Consider the following 26,134-nt stretch of genomic DNA (forward strand, 5'->3'; position numbering starts at 1 on the left):
TGAAATTTCGCATAAGGTGTTTTGTTGTGACTTCCAACAACTGTGCTTAGTATGGTTTAAATCAGTTTATAACCTGATATAACTGCTATCTAAACCGATCTGCGATCTTGACTTCTTAGGCCTCTAGAGGGCGCAATTCTTATCCGATTTGGCTGAAATTGTGCATGAGGTGTTTTGTTATGGTTTTTAATAACTCCGTTAAGTACGGTTTAAATCTATCCATTACCTGACATTGATGCACTACAAACCGAACCTTTTTTAACCGCTAGAGTGCGCAATTCTTATCCGGTTTGGCTGAAATTTTGGGTGAAGTGTTTTGTTATGCGTTCCAAAAACTGTGCTAAGTATGGTACAAATCAGTAAATAACCTGATATAGCTGACATATAAACCGATTTTCGATCTTGACTTCTTAGAGGGCGCAATTCTTATCCGATTTGGCTGAAATTTTGTACAACGGCTTCTTCCGTTACCTACAAGGCGCATTCTTATCCGAATTGACTGCAATATTACCCTATGACTTTTATTATGGTCTTCTACATTCAATTCATTTATGGCCCGAATCGGTTCACAACTTGATACAGCACGAAGGGTTTTCTTATGAGTTCCAAAAACTGCGTTTAGTATGGTTCAAATCGGTCTATAGCCTGATATAGCTGCCATGTAAACCGTTTTCGAATCTTGACTTCTTGAGCCAGTAGAAGGCGCAATTCTTTCCTGATTTGGCTGAAATTGTGCATAAGGTGTTTTCTAATGGTTTTTAATAACTCCGTTAAGTACCGTTTAAATCTATCCATTACCTGACATTGATGCACTACAAACCGAACCAGGATCTTAATTTTTTGAGCCGCTAAAGTGCGCAATTCTTATCCGGTTTGGCTGAAATTTTGGGTGAAGTGTTTTGTTATGCGTTCCAAAAACTGTGCTAAGTATGGTTCAAATCAGTACATAACCTGATATAGCTGACATATAAAAGAGGGCGCAATTCTTATCCGATTTGGCTGAAATTTTGTACAACGGCTTCTTCCGTTACCTACAAGGCGCATTCTTATCCGAATTGACTGCAATATTACCCAATGACTTTTATTATGGTCTTCTACATTCAATTCATTTATGGCCCGAATCGGTTCACAACTTGATACAGCTCCAATATAAAGCGATTTCCCGATCATATTTCTTGAGCCCCTAGAAAAAGCAATTCATATCCAATTTAGCTTATTTAAGCGCATAATTTTTCACCAATTTATCTCCAATTTGCAAATTTTTAACTATTTTAAAAAACATCAGACAGAATAACTACTAAAATCATCATCATCAATCATATTAGAATCATATCAATCATATTAGAATTAAGCAAATGCTTCAATAGATATTTAAATATTAAAATATTTTACATGGTTCCTAAAGTTGAACATTTTTATTTTAGTATCCGCAGATTGTGGTTGTTGAAATCAACAGACTATTTTTTCTGGGTTTTAATTAGTCTGATTGCAGACTGCTTCTAAAATCTAAACAAACATAATAACATTCTCATTGTCATTAATTCAATAATTCGTACCTGTATTCGAAATGACGCTAGAAAGTTCTATACCACAAAAATTTAATTTTGAAAAGATTAGTGTGATTGCAGGCTGCTTCTTAAATCTTAACAACTACCATTCTCATGGTCATTAAGCCATTAATTCGTACCTCTTTTCGAAATTACCATAGAAAATTCTATTCCACTAAAGTTAAAATTTGATTAAAATGTGCACCTAAGTTATCATTGAATGAAACACAACCTGTAGAGAGCACAGTAATAAGGTATACCATTTTCTGAAGAATACTTCCCTACCCAACTAACAAAAGAAAAATCAACATTAGTTTTCGAGAAGTTGTAATTCCATTCTGCACCAAAAATAAAAATTAATATAATACAATACCAAAGAATATTTTCTTCAGCAGCATACCATGCCCAAAATAGGAAATATTTTGATCTGATTTGTTGTCTACCTTAGATTTCATATGTTAACTGTTTATCTTTTTATTTTGATAACCAGCAATCATGTTTGCAAAACACGTTTTCGTAAACACTTCAATTATGAACTTTGGGAAATTTTATTTAATTTTTTGTACAACAACTCACTTAATTTCAATGGGAGCCTTCGTCAGAAGCCTCCCTGGGTCAGTTGTATTCCAACTAGTGGAGTCTGGCGCAAGCACTCCTCCAGCTGTTGGATCTATGGACTTCACTTGAAGCCTACTTCAATGCAATGCTACACCTTATGTACCCATAACGCCTTTCGACTTAATTTCTATCGAGTTCTTTACATCTAAGTATACTTCAAACTTTTCATTTAATTAACATACCTTCAGTAAGACTGCGGCAGAAAAGCTACTAGTATCTTCTTTACTTGTATAGTTTTGTTATAAGAGTACTTCAGGTTTTTTCTCTTTGAAATGTTTTGGTTCAAATATAATTTGGCTTGAGTATTTAAATACTTTCATTATATTGTTGAAATTTTTAAGCTTGTTATACTCGCTTCAAACTTGTTGCTTCTCTGCTTCTTTCTTTTAACCAAAAGGCATTATGAATATTCTTAAGTTATGTTGCAAGAGTGTGTCTTCTCCGCCATGGCATGTACCCGCCTGCCTTTTGTTAGTTCTAGCAAATTATTTTTTTATACATTTCCGTCATACATACTACATTCTGTAGTGGAAGTGGCAGCATATGCCACGTTTTTGTGGCTAAAAATGCAGCTTTGCCATAGCATCACAAATATGACATGAATTGTGAGATATTTTTTATAAACATCTGTTGCCAGTGAGTGAAGTGTAGGTTTCCTTATACGCTTTTTTAATTTCAACTAAGAGAATTGAAAAAAGTTCTTGCAATGGCATTAAACCCCAAAGTATATGCGCGAGAACATTCATGTGCACTTTCATTTGAAAAGAGAGAAACATAAAAGGAAATGTACTCCTAGGGAAGGAACACATTTCTTCTTAAATTAAAAAGTTTAAAGAATCTCTTATATATACTGTCTTGTGCAGGAAATGTATTAGTTCAGACAGCCAGTGTTCAATCCATATTGCCTGGAACATTGTATCAAGGATAACACAGTGACCGCAGCCGCCGCATATCAAAGAGAAAACTCCTATGTCCTTACAGCAATGGTCGCAACAATTTGTCTAGCTTCAATGTCCAGAGCATTTGGTGTAGCATTAGATGGTGTCGTCTTTAGAGAGGATGTAATGCACAAAAAGCCATTATTTGGATCTGTGTGATTGTTGAACAGTTAGAGTTTTAAAGCGCCGTTCACCAAACCGCAACACCATATAGTATTATAGGCCTGCCACTTTTTTCAGCGAGATTATAACACGCAGTCTAAACCCCCCAAAATTTGCCAATGGCCCTCCTGCAGATGACTTTTTCGCCCTTTTGAAGATTATGTATTTAAAGTTCAATTTTCTTTTCAAACACACAGTTATTTTTTGAGATTTCAGGAAATGATCAGGAAAATGCTGTCCTTCCATGGAGACAGATGGCACCGTAGGTACCTTTGACTTCAGCTGAAGAGACTCTTAGACTCATATATGCTATGACCTAACTCGGTCGCCATCTTCGCTTAACGTAACCATTTTTTGCAGAGATAAAAATGTATTGTTAATGACTATGTTCTAAACAAGTGGACCGACTTGAGGTGTTAATTTCACCAGGAGAGAGAAGCTGAGTTTTTTTCGATGGGATGGAAATGGCGTTCTCTGCAGAGGCCAAGTATTGGCGGTGTTATTTACCAAAAATTAAGTTGGAGAAGAAAAGTCAAAGAAATTCTTTTCGAAACTCGATAGGAAAAGTTGGGGGTTAGGCAGGTGATGGCAAACGGGATGTTAACGGCTGTTGTTTGGCTACTTTTCACCCATGGATGTCTGGAGCGGCATAGGGCTCTGAATAACTTTGCCCTCCGCTATCGAGACGGTGCAGGGTAGTGCGGCAGTGCTGATCTCTGGAGTGGCACTGAATATCATTCTCGTTCTTAGGCCTTTGCGCCTGTATGTTGGATGTGTGGCAACGAAGATCGCCATACAACTGAGGGTGTCAGTAATATGGCGCTCCTTAAACTTTGGGCATTTTTCTTTTCTGCAGGGGGAAAAATGGGCTGGGGTGTTCCGCTTTTCCCAATGAATTCGCGGTAGAGTATAAATTGGATGGTTCATCGAACAATGAGCTTCCATTGAATTACTTGTAATCAAAGAATATTATAGCCATTTAGATGGGTGCATCGTATTTCAGGTCGAGGTCTTCCTGGTCCCGAAGGGACTGTAGACGTTGTAGATGGGAGAATGGCAGCCTGATCAGACTGACATGATGTACGCAACCTCTCTAGAGTTTATCAACCTCTCTAGAGTTTTTTGCATAAAGTATGATAGATGAGCACCTATCTCCAAAACGACCAAAAACCTCCGACGAATGCACATCAGTGACATCCCCTTCTGACGCCACTTTGCCCGTTTCACTAAAAGATCTTTAGTTGTCCAAAATAAATATTCCAAGGAAACTTTTGTTCCATATAAAGTAAAAGAAGGCGCAGCGGAGCTGGCCCGGGTCAGCTAGTTCTATAATAAATTATTGTAAGGTATCAACAAGTACAAACGTGCTAAGTTCGGCCGGGCCGAATCTTGGATTTCGCTAAAAATGTATATAAAATAATTTTAGTTGAAGGGCATTATTGTATTCTACATACCAAACTTCTGTCAAACCAGCAAACATTAAAGCTTTTGGAACCAAACAAGCTTGATCGAGAGACAGGTTTACATGGGAGCTATACAAGGTTCTCGACCGATTTGAACCGTATTTGGCTGTGGAAGTCATAACGGAACAATATGTGCAAAATTTCTTCCAGGGGCTTAAGAAGTCAAATCGGGAGATCGGTTTATATGGGAGCTCTACCAGGTTCTCGACCGATTTGGACCGTACTTGGCTGTGGAAGTCATAACACTATGTCCAAACTTTGAGCCAAATCGGAATAATATTGCGGCTTCCAGAGACTCAAGAAATCAAATATGTAGATCGGTTTATATGGGAGCTATAACCAAATCTGAACCGATATGACCCATTTGCAATTCCCAACAACCTACATCATTATAAAATACCAGTGCAAAATTTAAAGCGACTAGCTATACGCGTTCGACCGCTATCGTGATTTCGACAGACGGACGGAAGGACATGGCTAGATCGACTCAGTATGTCGAGACGATCAAGAATATATATACTTTATGGGGTCCTAGATCACTATTTCGAAGTGTTACAAACGGATTGACTAGGTTAGAGTACCCCCATTCTGGTGGTGTGTGTAATTTCGGACTATATCTTGATATAGCCCCCATATAGACCGATCCTCCGATTTAGGGTCTTAAGCCCATAAAAGCCACATTTATTATCCGATTTTGCTGAAATTTGGAACAGTGAGTTGCGTTATGCCGACATCTTTCGTCAATTTGGTCCAGATCGGTTCAGATTTAGATATAGCTGCCACATAGACCGATCCTCCGGTTTAGGGTCTTAGGTCCATAAAAGCCACATTTATTTTCCGATTTTGCTGAAATTTGGGACAGTTTTAGGCCCTTCGACATCCTTCGTCAATTTGACTTAGATCGGTCCAAATTTGAATATAGCTGGGACTGTAAGTTGTGTTAGGCCCTTCGACATCCTCCGTCAATTTGGCCCAGATCGGTCCAGACTTAAATATAGATGCCATATAGACCGATCCGCCGATTTAGGGTCTTAGGCTCATAAAAGCCAAATTAATTATCTGATTTTGCAGAAATTTATGACACTGGGTTGTGTTAGGCCCTTCGACATCCTCCGTCAATTTGGCCCCGATTGGTCCAGATTTGGATATAACTGCCATTAGACCAATCTCTCGATTTGAGGTTTTGGGGCCATAAAAGGCGCATTTATTGTCTGAATTTGAAAAAATTGGGACAGTGAGTTATGTTACGCCCTTCGACAATTTTCTTCAATTTGGCCCATATCGGTCCAGATTTGGGTAAAGCTGCCATATAGACCGATCTTCCGATTTGAGGTTTTGGGCCCATAAAAGGCGCATTTATTTACCGATGAAATTTGGAACAGTGAGTTGTTTTAGGCCTTTCGATATTCTTCTTTAATTTGGCTCAGATGGGTCCAGATTTGGATATAGCTGCCATATGGACCGATCTCTCGATTTAAGGTTTTGGGGCCATAAAAGACGCATTAATTGCCCGATTTCGTCGAAATTTGGAACAGTGAATTGTGTTAGGCTCTTCGATATTTTTCTGCAACTTGGATAGGTCCAGATTTGGATATAGGTGACATATAGATCGATATATTGATTTAAAATCTTGGCGCCGTAAAAGGCTTATTTATAATCCGATTTCATTGAAATTTTACACAGAGACTTATGTTGGGATTTTCGACATTCGTGTTGTACATGGTTCATATCGGTTTGTTTTTAGATATACAATAGCTACTTAAAAAACCAATATTTTTTACACAGTTGAACAATGACTTGTACTTATAAGTATTTGGTCCAAATTGGAACATATTTCGATTTAGCTGCTATGGGACATAAGGTATGCAATTTTCACTGGATTTTGATGAAAGGTGGTTTACATATATATCCGAGGTGGTGAGTATCCAAAGTTCGGCCCGGCCGAACTTAACGCCTTTTTACTTGTTAAACTTAGATATGATCTTCCGCACATTTTCATACAACTGTTTCAGAAATAATTTTTTTATTATCTTATAGCTTACCTTTAATATGGGTCATATATGTATCTGAACGATCGATAACGTTTTCATCTTCCATATCGAAATAATCCTCCGAGAATGTTTGCACCATATTCACATTACCACTAGATTTGGTATGTCGGTTTTCTTCAACAGATTTTTCCGTAGATTTCCAATAAACATCATGAAGTAGATTTCCAATAAACATCATGAATATGGGCTGTACATCGAATCTGAAAATATTTAATGGAAAGAGACATCAGAAAACCAGAACATAAAATAGGAACATATTGAATAGGAAGGGAAGTTGGTACTAAAATGAAAAGATACACATGTCGAAATAAATATAAGTAGTGAAAACAATGCCATGTGTAGCCATGATTTAAGATCATGATTCGCCGTCACCACAATGGTAAATAATGTGAAGGAGAGGAAGACTTCAATATGATAGACTTAAAAGGAAAACCCTAGAGATTACTACAGCGGAGCTCGTTGGCATGGGAAAAAAATTTCAAGGCGGGGGTAAATGTTGTGTCTGTGCATAGATGAGGCTGCATTTATTTTCGTAGAATCCTTCTGATATCTCGGAATCAACATTACGGATACAGTTGGCTCAAATGAATACATTCTCGATTTAACACGGGGCTTACAACCTGTAGTATTTTTTTGCAATACGCAGGGATGTTAGACTGAACACTCGGTTAAGCGGACATTTCTCATGAACATCCATTCTTGTTCTTGTAACATCAAAGAGAGGCGATTCATAATTTTCCTTCAACAAAAGATCCAAGTTTCCAATTTTGGAGTACTGTATGGGATAATAAAAAGTAATTTTTTTATGATTTTTGAAAATGTATCCAAAAATTCTTTATTTCTTAAAAAATCCCCAATCTGGATAAAGAAACTATCTGTATAATGTGAACAGACTTCAGATTATTTGTTAAATACTTCTTATTAGTGTAGCTCGGTTGGGATTGTAAATGACCTATATCGGTCCATATTTAGAGATGGCTGACATATAAACCGATCCCAGATCGTGATTTCTTGAACTTTTAGAGGGCGCAATTCCTATCCGGTTTAGCTGGAATTTAGCATGAAGTGTTTTGTTTTGACTTTTAACAATTGTGCCGATTTTATCCGATTTGGTTGAAATATTGCAAGCGGCGTTTTGAGACGACTTCCATTTTTGTATGTTATGACTAGGCTGGGTATGGTCTTAATCGATCCATAACATGATTTAGCTACCATATAACCGATCTTTCGGCTTGACATTTTCAGCGATTAGATATTACTGAGGTATTTTTGTATGTGAAGGTATATAAGATTCGACCCGAAGAACATAAGCCGCTTTAAGTTGTTCTTATTAGTATTCTCATAAAATGTTGAAACTGTTGCTAATTTTGCTCATAATTTTTTCCATTAAAATAAAACTATGTCAAAGCTGATTAAATTTGAGATCTAATTGTGAATATCTAAGCATGAAATCGCATCAATTTATATTTATTTTTATCCAATCAGTTCCAATTAGATATAACTATTTTTCAGTAAATATAAAATCTAATCTTTGGAATCAATTGATATGGAATAAATGGCTGAATACAAGGTTGAAAACTATGTAACATTATTATTCCTAATTATTTAATTGTAACTGGACCGCCCAATGGGCTGTGCATTTTACAGTACACAGAATAAAAATTTACTTATGCATGTGCATATTTATAATCTTAACTTCTGGTATAAAATACGAGTCGAAAAGTACTTATTACTGCCAAAATGTACCACTGTTGCTGAAGTATATGAATCCACGCTGAAGGTAATTTTTGCAAATAATTAATACGCTTAATCCAATTCCCTAGGTATTTATTCGCGACGTAGGAAATGGTACTCAGTCTGCTAAAAAATATCTTTTGGTACCTAATGGCTGGTACTATTTGCGTTATTCACAGTTGAAAGCACTTGTTTTTCGCAATTACTTTTTTGAACACAACAAAAATCTCAATGGTAACATAATACTTATATTAAAATTGTTTTATATGCTATGGTGATATGTATTACTGAATAAAATCTGCTAGTTTTTTGGCTTCAAAATCTATCATCAAAAAAAAATTCACCAATTTTTATACCCATCACCGAAGGATGGGGGTATATTCATTTTGTCATTCCGTTTGCAACACATCGAAATATCCATTTCCGACCCTATAAAGTATATATATTCTTGATCAGCGTAAAAATCTAAGACGATCTAGACATGTCCGTCCGTCTGTCCGTCTAAATTGTATACCTTTTGTCCCATAACAGTTATATCAAAATATGATCCGATTTGGACCAAATATTAATAAATACCAGCCATTGTTTAATTGTGTATAACAAAATATTGGTCTTTTTAGTGGCTATATCTAAAAATAAACCGATCTGAACCATATACGACACGAATTTCGAAAGGCCTAACATAAGTCACTGTATCACATTTCTGTGAAATCGGATTATAAATGCGCCTTATGGGGCCAAGACTTTAAATCGAGATATCGGTCTATATGGTAGCTATATGCAAATCTTGATCGACCTAGACCAAATTGCAGAAATATATGGAGGGGGTTAACTTAACTCTCTGTCCCAAATTTCGGTAACATCGGACAATAAATGCTCCTTTTATGGGCCCAAAACATTAAATCGAGAGATCGGTCTATATGGCAGCTTTATCCAAAACTCCGACGATCTGAGTGAAATTGAATAAGGATGTCGACGGGTCTAACACAACTCACTGTCCCAAATTGCGGCGACATCGGACAATAAATGCGGTTTTTTTGGCCCCAAAACCTTAAACCGAGAGATCGGTCTATATGGCAGCTATATCCAAATCTTGACCGATCTGTGCCATAATTCAGAAGTATGTCAAGGAGCTTAACTTAACTCACTGTACCAAATTTCGGCGACATCGGACATTAAATGCGTCTTTTATGGGCCCAAAACTTAAAATCGAGAACCGATCTGAGCCAAATTAACGAAGGATGTCGAAGGGCCTAACACAACTCACTGTCCCAAATTTCAGCAAAATCAGATAATAAATGTAGCTTTTATGGGCCTAAGACCCTAAATCGTAGGATTGGTCTATATGGCAACTACAACGAAATCTGGACCGATCCGGACCAAATTAACGAAGGATGTCGAACACAACTCACTGTCCCAAATTTCAGCAAAATAGGGCAATAAATTTGGCTTTTATGGGTCTTAGACCCTCAAGCGAAGGATCGGTCTATGTGGCAGCTATATCAAAATCTAAACCGATCTGGGTCAAATTTGCGAAGGATGTCGAAGGGCCTAACACAACTCACGGTCCCAAATTTCAGCAAAATCGGAAAATAAATGTGTCTTTGCCAAAGACCCAAAATCGGCGGATCGGTCTGTATGGGGGCTATATCGAGATATAGACAGACGTACAGACGGACGGACATGTCTAGACCGTCTTAGATTTTTACGCTGATCAAGAATATATATATATATATTTACTTTATATGGTCGCAAATGGATATTTCGATGTGTTGCAAATGAAATGACAAAATGAATATGCCCCCATCCTTCGGTGCTGGGTATAAAAATGCCAAAATTCGTAATTCTAGCTCTCTAGCAAGGTAAGCAACTTTGAATCTATGGTAGCTACATATATCCTACCGAATTTGGTCTTTTGTTATCCACGTTACATCGTAATTGTATACCTCAGTCCAAATTTAGAACTCTAGCTTAATTCGTAAGGAATATACAAAAGGGTACCAACAGTAGCACTAAATTTACATTTTCTCCCACTCTCAGAGCTAATTAATAATAGCATTTTACCATTTTATAACACGGGGACTGTCATTAAAGCCAAATTTCATAAACATATGTCTTATTTGAACTATTTTGCACATTTTCGAATCAGATTGTACGCATCAGGTGTTACCTACTTTAACCAACGTCGTTATACATTTGGTTACTCTAACAGTTTAGGTCAAACAGTTAAGGCCTAAACAGTATGAGCTCTTTGAGGAGCGTCGCGTTGAAAAATGCAACTTCAGAAAGCAACTCGAAAAATTAAACAATTTGTAATATTCTCAAATGGCAATATTATTCGATTATAGCTTGATGACACCCAAATGAAAGGCATTTGAGAGCCGATTACGATTATGACATTAGACTTAATGTCCAAAAATCTAGGTGGTGCTTCACCTCCTAAAATCGCCTCCAATAGGATATTTGACCTATTAAAACAAAAGGAAATCAACTAAACGATATTTTTGAGTACAGTGCGTCAATCAAATTTGTCCTGAAGTGTCAGTTGGAGTGTGGCACACAACGGTCATATAGACGCCCACCACCTAACGGCTGTATACACCAATCATGACAATATGGGGTTAATTAAAGTTTTAAGGTTGTGGACTGCGAATCTGTTATCTTGATTCTGCTCATATATCTAGCAGACCAGCACATCCCAAAACAGTCGATCAATCATAATCACTTAAAAGACCACTGTGTGATCTAATTAATGTGTGGGGGCACAAATAAATGTGGGCCGCCATACCCCAAAATTATGGCGTTCCGCACTAACATTTAAATCAGCGCTATTAACTGGATGTTTTCTATTGGATTTAGTTGATCCAGCCAGCCAGCAAGTAGATAGCGCTAATTTGGAGAAGTCAACATGAACAGAGAGAGGACATAGTGGTCAAAATTATTCATATAGCATTTATCATTGTTATGAAAACCTAACGGTTCTCTGAATAAAGAAAAATAAAACAAGTAAGAGCGTGATAAGTTCGGCCGGGCAGAATCTTATATACCCTCCACCATTGATCGCATTTGTCGAGTTCTATGCGCGGTATCTCTCTTTAGACAAACATAGAATATTTAATAACAACTGTTATGCTGTTGGAGCTATATCAAGTTATAGTACGATTCGAACCGTAAATGAATGCTGAACATTGTAAAAGTCATTGTGTAATATTTCAGTTCATTCGGATAAGAATTGCGCCTTGTAGAGGCTTAAGAAGCAAAATCGTTAGATAGGTTCGACAGACAGACGGACGTACGGACAAGGCTAGGTCATCTTAGAATGACATGACGATCAAGAATATATATATTTTATGGGGTCTTAAACACATATTTCGTGTTACAAACAGAATGACGAAATTTGACGGTTGTTTACGGTATTATTTGACCCTCCCACCTACCCTAATTTTCAAAAACGCCAGATCTCGGAGATGGGTAGGGTGAAATTTTGGTTGCACTCTTATAGTTACCCAATCACAAAAATTTGGTTTCAAAATCTGGGTGGGGTGCCTAGGAGAGCCGCCCATTAATTTTCAACTGAAACTAGTCAGAAATTTCCAAATTTAGAGTACTCCTCTCCAACATAGCAGCAGAACGGGCCGTGATCAGCTAGTATATTTAAAAAATGGCCATACAAACCGATCTACCACATAGATTTCTTGAGCCTTTGGAGGACGCAATTGTCATCCGATTTGGTTAGTATTTTCCAAACCGGTTTCTTTCATGACCTCCAACATTCCAGTCTTGATTGGATCATAAACGTATATTGATTTCATATAAACCGATCTCCCGATTATACTCATTGAACCCCTAGAAGGTGCAATTCCTATCGAACTTGTCGAAATTGCGTAATTTCTCCAACATCCTTGCCAAGTATGGTCCAAACTGATCAATAACCTGACAAAACTCCCATATAATTCGACTCCCGATTGTACTTCTTTTGACTTCAGAGGGCGCAATTATTACTTGATTTGGCTGAAATATTCCTCCTAATTATTTCTCCTACAACCTTCAACATCGATGCGAAGTATGATCTCTCATATAAACTGATTTTCAGACGTTACTTCTTAGGCATATAGCGCAATATACAAGCAATTCCTAACCAAATTTGTAGTAAAAAAGTTAAAGCTTACTAAGTTCGGCCGGGCCGACTTTATATACCCTCCACCATGGATCGCAATTGTAGAGTTCTTTTCCCAGTATCACTTTTAAGGCAAACAAAGCATAAAAGAGTCAAGTTATGGTCGGATTCGGACCATAATCATATCGCCTGTTCGAGCTCATAGCACAGGCATTCTGTAAAATTTCAGCCAATTCGAATAAGAAATGGCGCAATTCTTATTCGAATTGGCTTAAGAAGTAAAATAAAAAGATCGGTTTATATGGGAGGTGTAATTTTTTTAAGGAGTAACTCGTGATAATTTTTATACCCACCCCCGAAGGATGGGGGTATATTCGGTTTGTCATTCCGTATGCTACACATCGAAATATCCATTTCAGACCATGGAAGAATTTAAGACCGTCTTGCCATGTCCGTCAGTCTGCCCCTCTGTCCGTTGAAATCACGCTACAGTCTTTAAAAATGGAGATATTGAGCTGAAACTTTGCATATATTCGTTTTTTTAAACATAAGCAGGTAAAGTTCGAAGAAGATGATATCGGACTATATCTTGATATAGCACCCATATAGACAGATCCGCCGATTTAGGGTCTTAGGACCATAAAACCCATTTTAATTATCCGATTTTGCTGAAATTTGGGACAGTTATATATTTTGTTTGGATATAGCTGTCAAATAAGCTTTGGGCCTATAAAATGCGCCTTTATTAGCCGATGTCACCGAAATTTGGGTCAGTGGGTTAAGTTAGGCTCTTCGACATCCTTCTACTCCATCCTTCTTCTCCTTCTGGTCTAGATCGGTCCAGATTTGAATATAACTGCCATATACACCGATCTCTCGATTTCAGATTTTGGGCCCATAAATGGCGCCTTTATTAGCCGATGTCGCCGAAATTTGGGTCAGTGAGTAAAGTTAGGCTCTTCAATATTCTTCTGCAATTTGGCGTAGATCGACCAAGATTTGCATATAGCTGCCATATAGACTGATCTCTCGGTTTAAGGTTTTGGGCCCATAAAATTCGCATGTGTTAGGCATTTCGACATTCTTCTTCAATTTGGCGCAGATCGGTCCAGATTTGGATATAGCTGCCATATAGATTGATATCTCGATTTAAAGTCTTGACCCCAAAGGCGCATTTATAATACGATTCCACTGAAATTTGACACAGTAACTTATGTTAGGCTTTTCGAAATTTGAGTCGTTTATGGTCCAGATAGGTTTATTTTTAGATATAGCTACTAAAAAAACCAATAAGTTTGTTATACACAATGGAACAATGACTTGTACTTATTAGTACTTGATTCAAATCGGAACACATTTCGTTATAGCTGCTATGGGGCATAAGGTTTGCATATTTCACCGGATTTTGGCGAAAGGTGGTTTACATATATACCCGAGGTGATGGGTATCCAACGTTCGGCCCGGCCGAACTTAACGCCTTTTTACTTGTTTAAAGTTATTTTATTATGCTTTTCTGTCCTCAACAACAGTTTGCTTGAATTTTTCTATAGACAAATTTCAATAAATATTTTTAAATAAAAAATGTTAACCCATTACACCTGACCCTCGATTCGGCTGTCCGATTGTGATAAGAAATTATATTGACATAGCAATTTGTATTCCCTCCACTATAGGATGGGGTATACTAATTTCGTCATTCTGTTTGTAACACCTCGAAATATGCCTCTGAGACCCCATAAAGTATATATATTCTCGTTCGTCATGTCACTTTAAGTCGATCTAGCCAAGTCCGTCCGTTCGTCTGTCTGTCGAAAGAACGCTAACTTTCGAAGGAGTAAAGCTAGCCGCTTGAAATTTTGCACAAATATTTCTTATTAGTGCAGGTCAGTTGGGATTGTAAAAGGGCTATATCGGTCCACGTTTTGATATAGCAGCCATATAAACAGATCTGGGATCTTGATTTCTTGAGCCACGATTTAGCTGAAAATTTGTACAACGACTTCTCTCATGACCTTTAACATACGTGTCGGCACGAATCAGTTTATAGCCTAATACAGCTCCCCTATAAACCGATCTCCCTATTTTACTTCTTCAGCTCCTAGCGCAATTCTTACTAGATTTGGCTGAAATTTTACACATAGACTTCTACTATGGTCTCCAATATTCGGTTCAATTATGGTCTGAAATGAACAATAACTTGATATTGTTCCAATAACAGCATTTCTTTTCTTTTTTCCTTTGTTTGCCTAAAAAGAGATACTGTGGCAAGAGATCGACAAATGCGGTACATGGTGGAGGGTATATAAGATTCAGCCCGGCAGAACTTAGCACGCTCTAACTTATTCATTCTCAATTAATCGACTGAAGTAAAAAGTTGTTTATTTATGAAAACATCAATTATTTACTTGAATTACGTCAGTTAAAAGTTTTTCTTTCTTTTTTTTTTAAATAATAAAATACTTTAGTGAGTTGATAATAGCTTTAATTGAATTATTCAGCTTGTCATATATGCAAACTACAACATCGTTTATTAATAATATAAACTTCATTATAGGACCGATTTAATTGAGTATACTTTCTTATTTAAACCAAGATTTACAGTTTTCCTATGTTGGCATATGCGGGATGATGTGAATAACGCCTACTAGGGTACGGAAGACAGTTCCTGATGTACGACACTAGCAATATGAGTGGGAATTAAAAATTTGAGGCAAAATAATTTTACAAATGACTTTGTATCACATTTAGATATAGGTTCCATATATATTTTTTTCCGATTTCTACTATTATGGCTATGTTAGCTTTGATTTTTCTCCGATCTTTTCAAAATTTTGCATGAAATATTCTATTTGACGCAATATGTACTCAAAATGATATCCAAATCGGATCAAGATTAAGATATAGCTTCCATATTTATCTTTCAGCCGATATATACTATTATGGCTATAGAAACCAAAATTATGCTCCGGACTTTTAAAAAAATTGGGGGCTTAGATAAATCTTCCTTATATATTTCATCCGATATGCGGTTTTTAAGCTGCAGGGGCCACAATTTTTGTCTGATCATTATAACATTTTGTATGAGAAGTTCTCTTTGATATCTTTGTCTTTTTGATGTCAAAATCGGTTCAGATTTAGATGTATCTCCCATATATATTGCAAATTTTGTCCATGAACATTGCACTAAGCAACTGGGGCAAACATGTCACATATCAATTAGTGCAGTCCAATTCAAGTTAAAGCTCAATGAAAAGGGGCCCTCCTTTTTATAGCCGAGTCCGAACTGCGTGCCGCAGTGCGACACATCTTTGGAGAGAAGTTTTACATGGCATGGTACCTAACAAATGTTGCCAGCATTTGGAGGGGAAAACCACCGCTGAATTTTTTTCTTTGATGGTCTAACCAGGTTTCGAACTCAGGCGTTCATCGTCATAGGCGGACATGCTAACCTTTGCGCTACGGTGGCCTCCATCTCCCGAATATATCTTATCTCTCATATATATATAACTTTCCCAATATGCCCTTTTTGGCCATTAATGTGCAGGGTAATTTTACTTCGCGTAAAACTAGACACTCACTCACTCACCCGTTTAATTAACAGTGAACATTTCCAATAACATTTGTTAAAAACTCTAGTTCTACTCCAAGTAAAATAGAAAAGTGTTCATATTTTCAAAAACAACTTCATTTAGAATATTAAAAAAACAACTTCAATTAGAATATTAAAAAAAAAAAAATCATTTCGACAATTTGTCTCTTTGTCGCTGTTTTGCGATTTCCGCCCATAGTGCATAGGTATGAGGAAGACACAGATGCTGTGAGGCTTAAGTTAATGGGAGAGTCCATAGAAGATAATAACAAATTGTACCATAGCGGAATACTCAAGGCCTAAGAAAACATTTGAGGGCAAGTGTAAAACAGAGTTGCCAGCGGCACAATCTTGGTTTGATGGAACTATTTGTATTGCCATTCGATACTTCAGGCGCTGATCAAAATTGGGGGACTTAACTGGCCTTGGCGTCTGTGTTGAGGACCCAGGGGCTGAGTTCTATTACCGGCTGTCTGACCATAAAACTACCACGTAGGTGGATTCGAACGTACAAAATGCGTGATGTGGTACGGTATTAACGTTAGGTCGTCTTTAGTGTAAGATGAAGATTGACGTCTATTCAGGGGATGGCACGATATGCAATCAGTGTTAAGGGTGTTTGCGACAAGCACGCTTGTAGCATTGTAGTAGATGTCATAACACGCACTTCTCTCGATTAGTACCCACAGGGAAGCAGAAGCAAAGGAAGGCCTCATATAGTCGGAGGGAGTTGGTTAACGCTGAAATTGCAAAGCTGTTGACAAATGGACAGGCATCATGCAAATCAGCTATTCTCCCTATAAACCTTCAGCAAAGCACAGTTAAAATAACAAACAAGTAAAAGCGTGCTAAGTTCGCCCGGGCCGAATCTTATATACCCTCCACCATAGATCGCATTTGTCGAGTTCTTTGTCCGGAATCTCTTTTTAGGCAAACAAAGGATAATGGATAAGAATTGCTTTGCTATTAGAGCTTTACCAAGTTATGGTCCGATTCGAACCATAATTGAATTCAATGTTGGAGACCATAGTAGAAGTCATTGTGTAAAATTACAGCCAATTCCGATAAAAGTTGCGCTTTTTAGGGGCTCAAGAAATAAAATCGGCAGATCTGTTTATATGGGAGCTCTATCAGGCTATAGACCGATTTAGACCATACTTGACACGAATGTTGATGGTCATGGGAGAAGCCGTTGTACAAAATTCCAATTCGGATAATAATTGCGCCCTGTATCGGTGAAGTTATGATCGATTTAGACCATACACAGTTGTTACGAGACAAAACAAAACCTTTTACCCAAAATTGCAGCCAAATCGGATAATATTTGCGCCCCCCATGTACTTAAATTCTACGCCAATTGAATATGAAGATGTTTCCGCTGTGTTTATTGCTCTAATCTTTGTCTGTTGTTTGGTCATTAATACGGTAAACATTTCAGCCACCATAGCCGTTATTCTGTCTACCCTTGGCAGGCGTATTTACCACTTGATGGTGGTTAAACGCAGAGAAAATGATATAATGCCGGATTGACTTATGTATGTTTATTCCGACATACATATATGTTCACCTACATACAATGTTGGCTATATGATGACATAAAGTTCACTTGCAAAAATGATAAGAGTGGTACTTTTAGGAACACATCCTCCATTCCTTATAAAACCATACATTTTATGCGTTCGTAATTATTGTGTGTACATTCCATTGGTCATCGCGTGTGTATAATTGAGAGCACAAGATGCTTATGATTAAAACAATGCAAACATATTATTCCATAATATTATTGCATGTAGCCGGTATGATAATTATGAATATAACAAGTACAAGAGCCGTAGGTTAGGCAGTGTCGAATATTATGATCACTAAATGAATCACATTAGATATGTACTTTGCTTATTGTACTTTGTATCAAGTTAAGGACCATAAACTTATCGAATTCCATTCACATCGGATGATAATCACACCCCCTAGAGGCTCCAGCACTCAAATAGGGAGATCGATATACATGGGAGCTACATCATGTTAAAAAATGATTTGAATGATACATAACACGATTGTTGGAAAGTAAGCTAAACGGATAAAATGTGCTCGCTCCAGGAGCTCAAAAAGTCAAATCGGGAAATTGGTTTATATGGGAACTATATCAGGTTATAAACCAAATTGGACCATATCTAACAGAGTTGTCATAATAAAACGCTGCGTGCAAATTTCGACGAAGTACAGCAACCTCTAGAGGGTCAAGAAGTAAAATCGGGAGATCGTTTTATATGGCAGCCATATCAAAACATGGACCAATTTGGCCCATTTACAATCCCAACTAACCTGCACTCATTAGATTTGTATAGAATATCATGCGCCTAGCTTGACTTTTTCGAAAGTTAGCGGGCTACTGACTGTCAGATGGACGGAAATTCCGAAATCGACTTAGAATGCCAAGAAGATCAAGTATATATATTCTTTGTTGGTTCTAAGATCAATATTTCGATGATAAACGGAACGACGAGTGGTTTAATAAATACATTTCACTGCTACATTTCGCCTAGTGTAAATACAATATGTTAACCACTTTTTGTCATAATCCGCCCGCTCATAATAGGCCCAGACCTTAAAGCGGGAGATCGCTCTGTATGACAGCTATATCCAAATATGGACCGATGAGCGCCATATTGAATTTGAATGTCGTAGGGCCTAACAAAGCTCACTGTGTCACATTTCAGCGAAATCGGGTAATAAACGATACTTTTATGGGCTCAAGGATTAAAATCGGGAGATCGGTATATATGGCAGCTATATCCAACTATAAACCGACCGAACCATATAAGGAACGGATGTCAGGATTGGGGCATATTCATTTAGTCATTCCGTTTGCAACATATTGAAATATCCTTTTCCGATCCCATTAAGTATATATATATTCTTGATCAGCGTAAAAATCTAAGACGATCTAGCCATGTCCGTCCGTCTGTCTGTTGAAATTACGCTAGTTTTAAAAAATAAAGATATTGAGCAGAAACTTTGCACAGATTCTTTTTTTTGTCCATAAGCAGGTTAAGTTCGAAGATGGGATATATCGGACTATATCTTAATGTAGCCCCCATATAGACCGATCCGCCGATATAGGGTCTTAGGCCCAAAAAAGCTACATTTATTATCCGATTCTGCTGTAATATGGGACAGTAAATTGTCTTAGGCCCTTGGACACCTTTCTTTAGTTTGGTCCCGATCGGATCAAATTGGATATAGCTGCTATATAGACCGATCCCTCAATTTTATGTTTTGGGCCCATAAAAGGCGCATTTATTGTTCGATGTCGCCGAAATTTGGGACAGTGAGTTAAGTTAAGCCCCTTTGATAGATTTCTGCATTATGGCACAGATCGGTCAAGATTTGGATATAGCTGCCATATAGACCGATCTCTCGGTTTTACGTTTTTGGGCCATAAAGAGCTCATTTATTGTCTAACGTCGCCGCAATTTGGGACACTGAGTTGTGTTAGGCCCTTCGACATCCTTCTTGAATTTCACTCAAATCGGTCCAGATTTGGATATAGCTGCCATAAGAGGCCACCGTAACGCAGAGGTTAGCATGTTCGCCTATGATGCTGAACGCCTGGGTTCGAATCCTGGAGAGACCATCAGAAAAAATTTTTAGCTGTGGTTTTCCCCTCCCCCTCCTAATGCTAGCAACATTTGTGAGGTACTATGCCATGAAAAACTTCTCTCCAAAGAGGTGTCGCACTGCGGCACCCCGTTCGGACTCGGCTATAAAAAAGAGGCCCCTTATGCTCAATGATAAGGGGTCTCTTTTTTATAGACTTAAACTTGAATCGGACTGCACTCCTAAGTTTTTCGAAATTCGTTTCGTATGTGGTTCAGATCGGTTTATTTTTAGATATAGCTACTAATAAGACCAATATTTTGTTATACACAATTGAACAATGGCTTGTACTTAATATTTGGTCCAAATCGGATCATATTTGGACATAAGGTATGCAATTTTTACCGGATTTTAATGGAAGGTGGTTTACATATATACCCGAGTCGGTGGGTGTCCAAAGTTCGGCCCGGCCTAATTTAACGCCTTTTTATTTGTTATTGCTAAAATCTTACGAATAAGGAAAAATCTTATAATTTGGGACAACTTTTTTTGGATCGAATCCTGGCGAGAATATCAGAAAAATTTTCAGCGGTGGTTATTTTCTCCTAATGCAGGCAACATATGTCAGGTGCTATGTTAAAACTTCTCCCCAGAGAGGTGTCGCACTGCGGCAGGAAAGGAGGGCCTTTACCATTGAGCTTAAATTTTGAATCGGACAACACTAAGTGATATCTGAGAAGTTTGCTCTATTTCCTTAGTGGAATGTTCATGGGCCAATTTGCATTTGCAATCTTTTAAAATTTTCAGAGTGATGAGCTACTAACCCAACGCCTCAACTCATCTATTTATCATTCTACAGATAACACCACGGTAACAAACGACCACATATTCACATATGGCAGCTATATTCAAATTCTAGTGATTTCAATCAAAATCTTTAGTCGTTAAGAAATGCGTTGTGCAAAAATGTTGAGAAGATTGGTAAATAAATGTGCTTGCAGTGCTACAGAAGTGAAAATCGGGCGAAATGTTATGGGAGATACTGTGGTAATCGTCGAGAAAAGCGTTATGGTAAAATTTTGAGCAGATTGGGGAATTAATGTGCTTGCAATGGTCCAGAAGTGAAAATCGGGCTAAGAATCTATCTATCGATATCTATGAAATTCACCAGTAATCTCGAGAGCCACATAAAAATCTTACCTGCCAAATTTCGAGTGAATCTTTTAACAAATGACCACATCATTGCAGTATAATTGCAAATCAAGCAAATATATATATAGCGGGTATAGCTAAATCTAAAACCATTCCGACCAAACTTCTTAGATATTGTGATAGTGGTGGAGGAAGGCGTTATGCAAAATTTTTGGAAGACAGGTCAATAAATGCGCTTGCGGTGGCTCTACAAGTGAAAATCTGGTGTATATACATATGGGAGCTATATCTGCAATCTGAACCGATTTCTATGAAATTCACCGAACGAATCGGTTGGCAAATGATCACATTATAGCAATATTACCCAAAATCGGACGAACATATATATAGGAGCTATATCCAAATCTGAACTAATTTTACAATTCAATTTGGCTTTGGCCTTTATGTCAAAAATATACTCACACCAAATTTGAAGACGATCGGATGAAAATACGAAGTGCACTTTGTACACTAATTAACATGGACAGACAGACGGACATAGCTAAATCAGAAAGTGATTCTGAGTCCATCGGTATACTTATTAATTGGTCTATATCTCTTACTTTTGGGTGTTTGAATCAAATGCACTAAGTAATTATACCCTGTACCAGAGTAGTGGTGTAGCGTATAATTAACTTGTGTTGTCATACGGTCCTCTTACCACTTGTACGCTACATGACAGGAAGATATGTTTGCAACAGATCCAAAGAAACACATATCCCACAAAGAGAAAAAGATGAGCCGAGAAATATATAATTAACCATTAAATGTTACCCCAGACGTGTCATGAGTTTTAATGGACACAAAAGGACACCGAGGAGAATATAACGAAACGATTCGTGGGCCATAGCGGACATGTGGCACGTTTGAAGCCCAAAAATTATTCAACACAATGCAACAATAACAAACAATTAGGCGACAAATGTAATGCTTTTTATTGCCTACATGCAACGACTTTGGAGGAAGCGGCCAAATGGCCACGTCCCTTAAGAGAGCGTCAAATGGCCTATAATGAATTTGAATGTTTGCCATGTACAATTAATTAATATTTAAAGAGCGAGAAATAGTGAAAGAGAGATTGTGCCAGAAACCATAGGATGGACAGTGATTCAAAAAGAGAAGAGTTTTCTGGCGGGATAACAAATTTGCAAATACATTTCCTTGGATTATTGAGATGTGTGCGTGAGTGAGTCCTTACTAAATCACCTCTTCTTGAAAATTTCACAAAATTTCTATGGGTTCACTAAATTGATATTTCCTTCATGGTTGGTATAATAACCAAATAAATTATGGCCCATAACTCGACGGGCTGGCTTTTTCTCCAACGACCAGTCATTGGCCATTGTTAAGTCCTTTTATAGTTTGTCATTTATCACTTTAAATGGAAAAACTTCCTGCTGCTATGGCCCGTAGAATACACTCTTCTAACATCCTCGTCATCATCATCATCATTGCGATTGCCATTATGGCCAGAAATATATTTGTGGACAGTCTTGGAGGGCAGGTGCATGGCTAGCTGGTGTTCATAGAGATATGGAGATTCAAACTTTCGATACTTACTTTTAATTTGCCATAAATAAAATGTTGTGGAGTAACCACAAAATGTATGCCGGAGGTAACCAGTTCCATTTCACGTGCATCCTTTACCGAGTTATAATGTTTTACATGAACAGGATTTATCTAAAAGGGAGAAGAGAAATATAGAAACAGCATAAGATAAAAGTGCTAATTAAAAGTTAGAAAAATATAACTATAATTAAGTAAACAGCAATCCTTTTTTATTACACGGTCTTCGTACTACATTAGGGTGAGCCATTTTAAAATTATACAAATAGAAATTAGCGTCTATAAACAATACAATGTCTTACAAATAAAGTACATTCTGCAAATACAAGGAGAATAAAACACAGTACACAACGGAATTACAGACCAAATAATCACGTAAGCAATATTTTCACGGGCAGATGAAATATTTTCCGATTACTTAAAAAAGCAAACGTAGTATTCAACCTTACAAAAATGTAAAATGAAAATGAAAAATGTTTGTCATAACTTCGAGTTAAAGATGACGAACTTAACTTTCAAAAATATTAAGGAAATTTTCTCAATTGGTAGTGTAGTTATTATATTAACGATAGTATGTAGTAAAGTTATTATTATATAACCCCAATAGCAATTGGAGGGGGCTCATAGACCTTTAAGGCCTAACACCCCATCTACACAAGACCTTGGAACGCGATATGGCTACAGCCATAACCGCCATGGATCGCATTTGTCGAGCTCTTGCCACGGTATCTCTTTTTAGGTAAACAAAGGATAAATGAAAAGAATTGCTATGTTATTGGAACAATATCAAGTTATGGTCCATTTCGGATCATAATTGAACTGAATATTGGAGACCATAGTAGAATTCATTGTGTAAAATTTCAGCCATATCTTGTAAGAATTGCGCACTTTAGGGACTTAAGAAGTAAAATAGAGAGATTGCTTTATAGGGGAGATGCATTAGGCTATAAGCCGATACATGCCATTTTGGACACGTATGTAAAAGGTCGTACAAAAAGCCGTTGTACAAATTTTCAGCTAAATCGGATAATAATTGCTTCCTCTAGTCGCTCAAGAAGTCAAGACCCCAGATCGGTTTATATGGAAGCTATATCAGGATATGGAACGATTTGAACTATTCTTAGCACAGTTGGTGAAAGTCATAACAAAACACCTCATGCTGAATATCAGCCAAATCGGATAATAATTGCGTCCTCAAGAGGCTCAAAAAGTCAAGACCTCAGATCGGTTTATATGGCCGCTATATCAGGTTATGGACCGATTTAAACTATTCTTAGCACATTTGTTGGAAGTCATATCAAAACATCTCATGCAAAATTTCAGTCAAATCGGATAGGAGTTGCTCCCTGTAGAGGCTCAAGAAGTCAAGACCCCAGATAGGTTTATATGACAGCTACACCAGATTATGAACCGATTGGAACCATACTAAACACAGTTGTTGGTAGTGATACCAAAACACTATATGCAAAATTTCAGTCAAATCGGAAGAGAATTGCTCCCTCTAGAGGCTCAAGAAGTCAAGTCCTATGATCGCTTTATATGCCAGCTATATCAAAACGTGGACCGATTAGAACCTAACTATCGGGTATGGACCGATTTGAACCATACTTGGCGCATTAGTTGGACATCATAACAAAAAACGTCGTGGAAAATTTCAGCCAAATCGGATAGGAATTGCTCCCTGTAGAGGCTCAAGAATTCAAGACCCAAGATCGGTTTATATGGCAGCTATATCAAAACATGAACCGATTTGACCCATTTATAATCCCAACCGACCTACACTTATAAGAAGTATTTGTGCAAAATTTCAAGCGACTAGCTTTACTCCTTCGGAAGTTAGCGTGCTTTCGAGAGACTGACGGACGGACGGTCGGACATAAAATGTCACGACGACCAAGAATATGTATACTTTATGGGGTCTCAGACGAATATTTCGAGTAAGTACAAACAGAATAACGAAATTAGTATACTCCCATCCTATGGTGGAGGGTATATAAATCCGAGATCAGTTTGGATGGCCATTTTTACAATCTCAAGCAATCCACGCTTATAAGATATTTTGCAAAATTTGAAACGCCTAGCTTATCTCCCTCAAAAGTTTTAGTTTCGACAGACGGATAGACATGGCTACATCGTCTTAGAATGGCAAAACAATTACCCAAAAAGTAATTGCGGAAAGTAAAAGAAAGTAAATGCATTTTTAATAAAACTTAGAATGAACTTTAATCAAATAAACTTTTTTTACACTTTTTTTCTAAAGCAAGCTAAAAGTAACAGCTGATAACTGACAGAAGAAAGAATGCAATTACAGAGTCACAAGCTGTGAAAAAATTTGTCAACGCCGACTATATGAAAAATCCGCAATTACTTTTTGGGCAACCCAATACTTTCTTGGATCACAAGTCAATATATCGATGGGTTACAAACGTACTGACGAAACTGGTATACCCCCATTCTGTGGTATCCTCCTTCACCTCTATCCTATGGTACCCTCTAGAAAGAATTTGCCAACCAAGAAAATTTATGTTTTTCAAAAAAAAAAAAAAAAAACATTGAAATATACCACAAGGTTTGTGTTGGACTAATTGTGGATTATACAGAGCTCACTACGAGTGTGGGCGCAAAAGTAGCCAACCTTAGATACAGATGGCGGTAGCATTATGAAAACAATTAAAAGCGTGCTAAGTTCGGCCCGGCCGAATCTTATATATCCTGCAACATGGATCGCATTTGTCGAGTTATTTTCCTGATATTTTTTTTTAGGCAAAGAAAAGAATTGCATTGCTTTTGGAGCTATATCAAGTTATGGTCCTATTCGGACCGTAATGGAATCGAATGTTGAAAACTATAGCAGAAGTCATTGTTTAAAATTTCAGACAATTCGAATAAGAATTGCGCCCTTAAAAAAGTATAATAAGGAGATGGGTTTATATGGGAGGTATATCAGCTTATAGACCAATACAAACCATATTTGACACGTATGTTAAAGAGAGAAGCCGTTGTACAAAATTTCTGCCAATTCGGATAATAAATACGCCCTCTAGAGGCTCAGGAAGTCAAATCCCATATCTGATTATATGGCAGCTATATCAGGTTATGGACCGATTTGAACCATACTTGGTGTGTTGGAAGTCATAACGAAACACGTCATTCAAAATTTCGGCCAAATCGGGTAGGAATTGCACCATTTTGAGGCCCAAGAAGTCAAGATCGGTTCATATGGCAGCTATATCGTGTTATGGACCATACTTAAGACAGTTATTGGGAATCATGACAAAACACGTTATGCAAAATTTCAGTCAAATCGGATTAGAATTGCGCCCTCCAGTGGCTTATGAAGTCAAGATCCAAGATCGGTTTATATGGCAGCTATATCAGAACAAGAACCCCTATGCCCCGTTTACAATCCCAACTGACCTACATAATTGTAAGCGGCTAGCTATACTCCTTCGAAAATTAGTGTGCTTTCGACAGATAGACGGACGGACGGACATGGCTAAATCGAATCACAAAGTGATTCTGAGTTGATCGGTATACCTATCAAGATTCCGCCAAGCCGAA

At 37.5% G+C, this 26,134-nt stretch overlaps 1 pseudogene; it reads right to left on the reverse strand.

The window, feature by feature from the left end:
• The window catches only part of LOC106093007 (uncharacterized), a 300,110-nt pseudogene that overhangs the window by 13,811 nt on the left and 260,165 nt on the right, over positions 1 to 26,134 (reverse strand).

This window comes from Stomoxys calcitrans, chromosome 3 (genome assembly GCF_963082655.1).
Source record: "Stomoxys calcitrans chromosome 3, idStoCalc2.1, whole genome shotgun sequence".
Classification (NCBI taxonomy): domain Eukaryota; kingdom Metazoa; phylum Arthropoda; class Insecta; order Diptera; family Muscidae; genus Stomoxys; species Stomoxys calcitrans.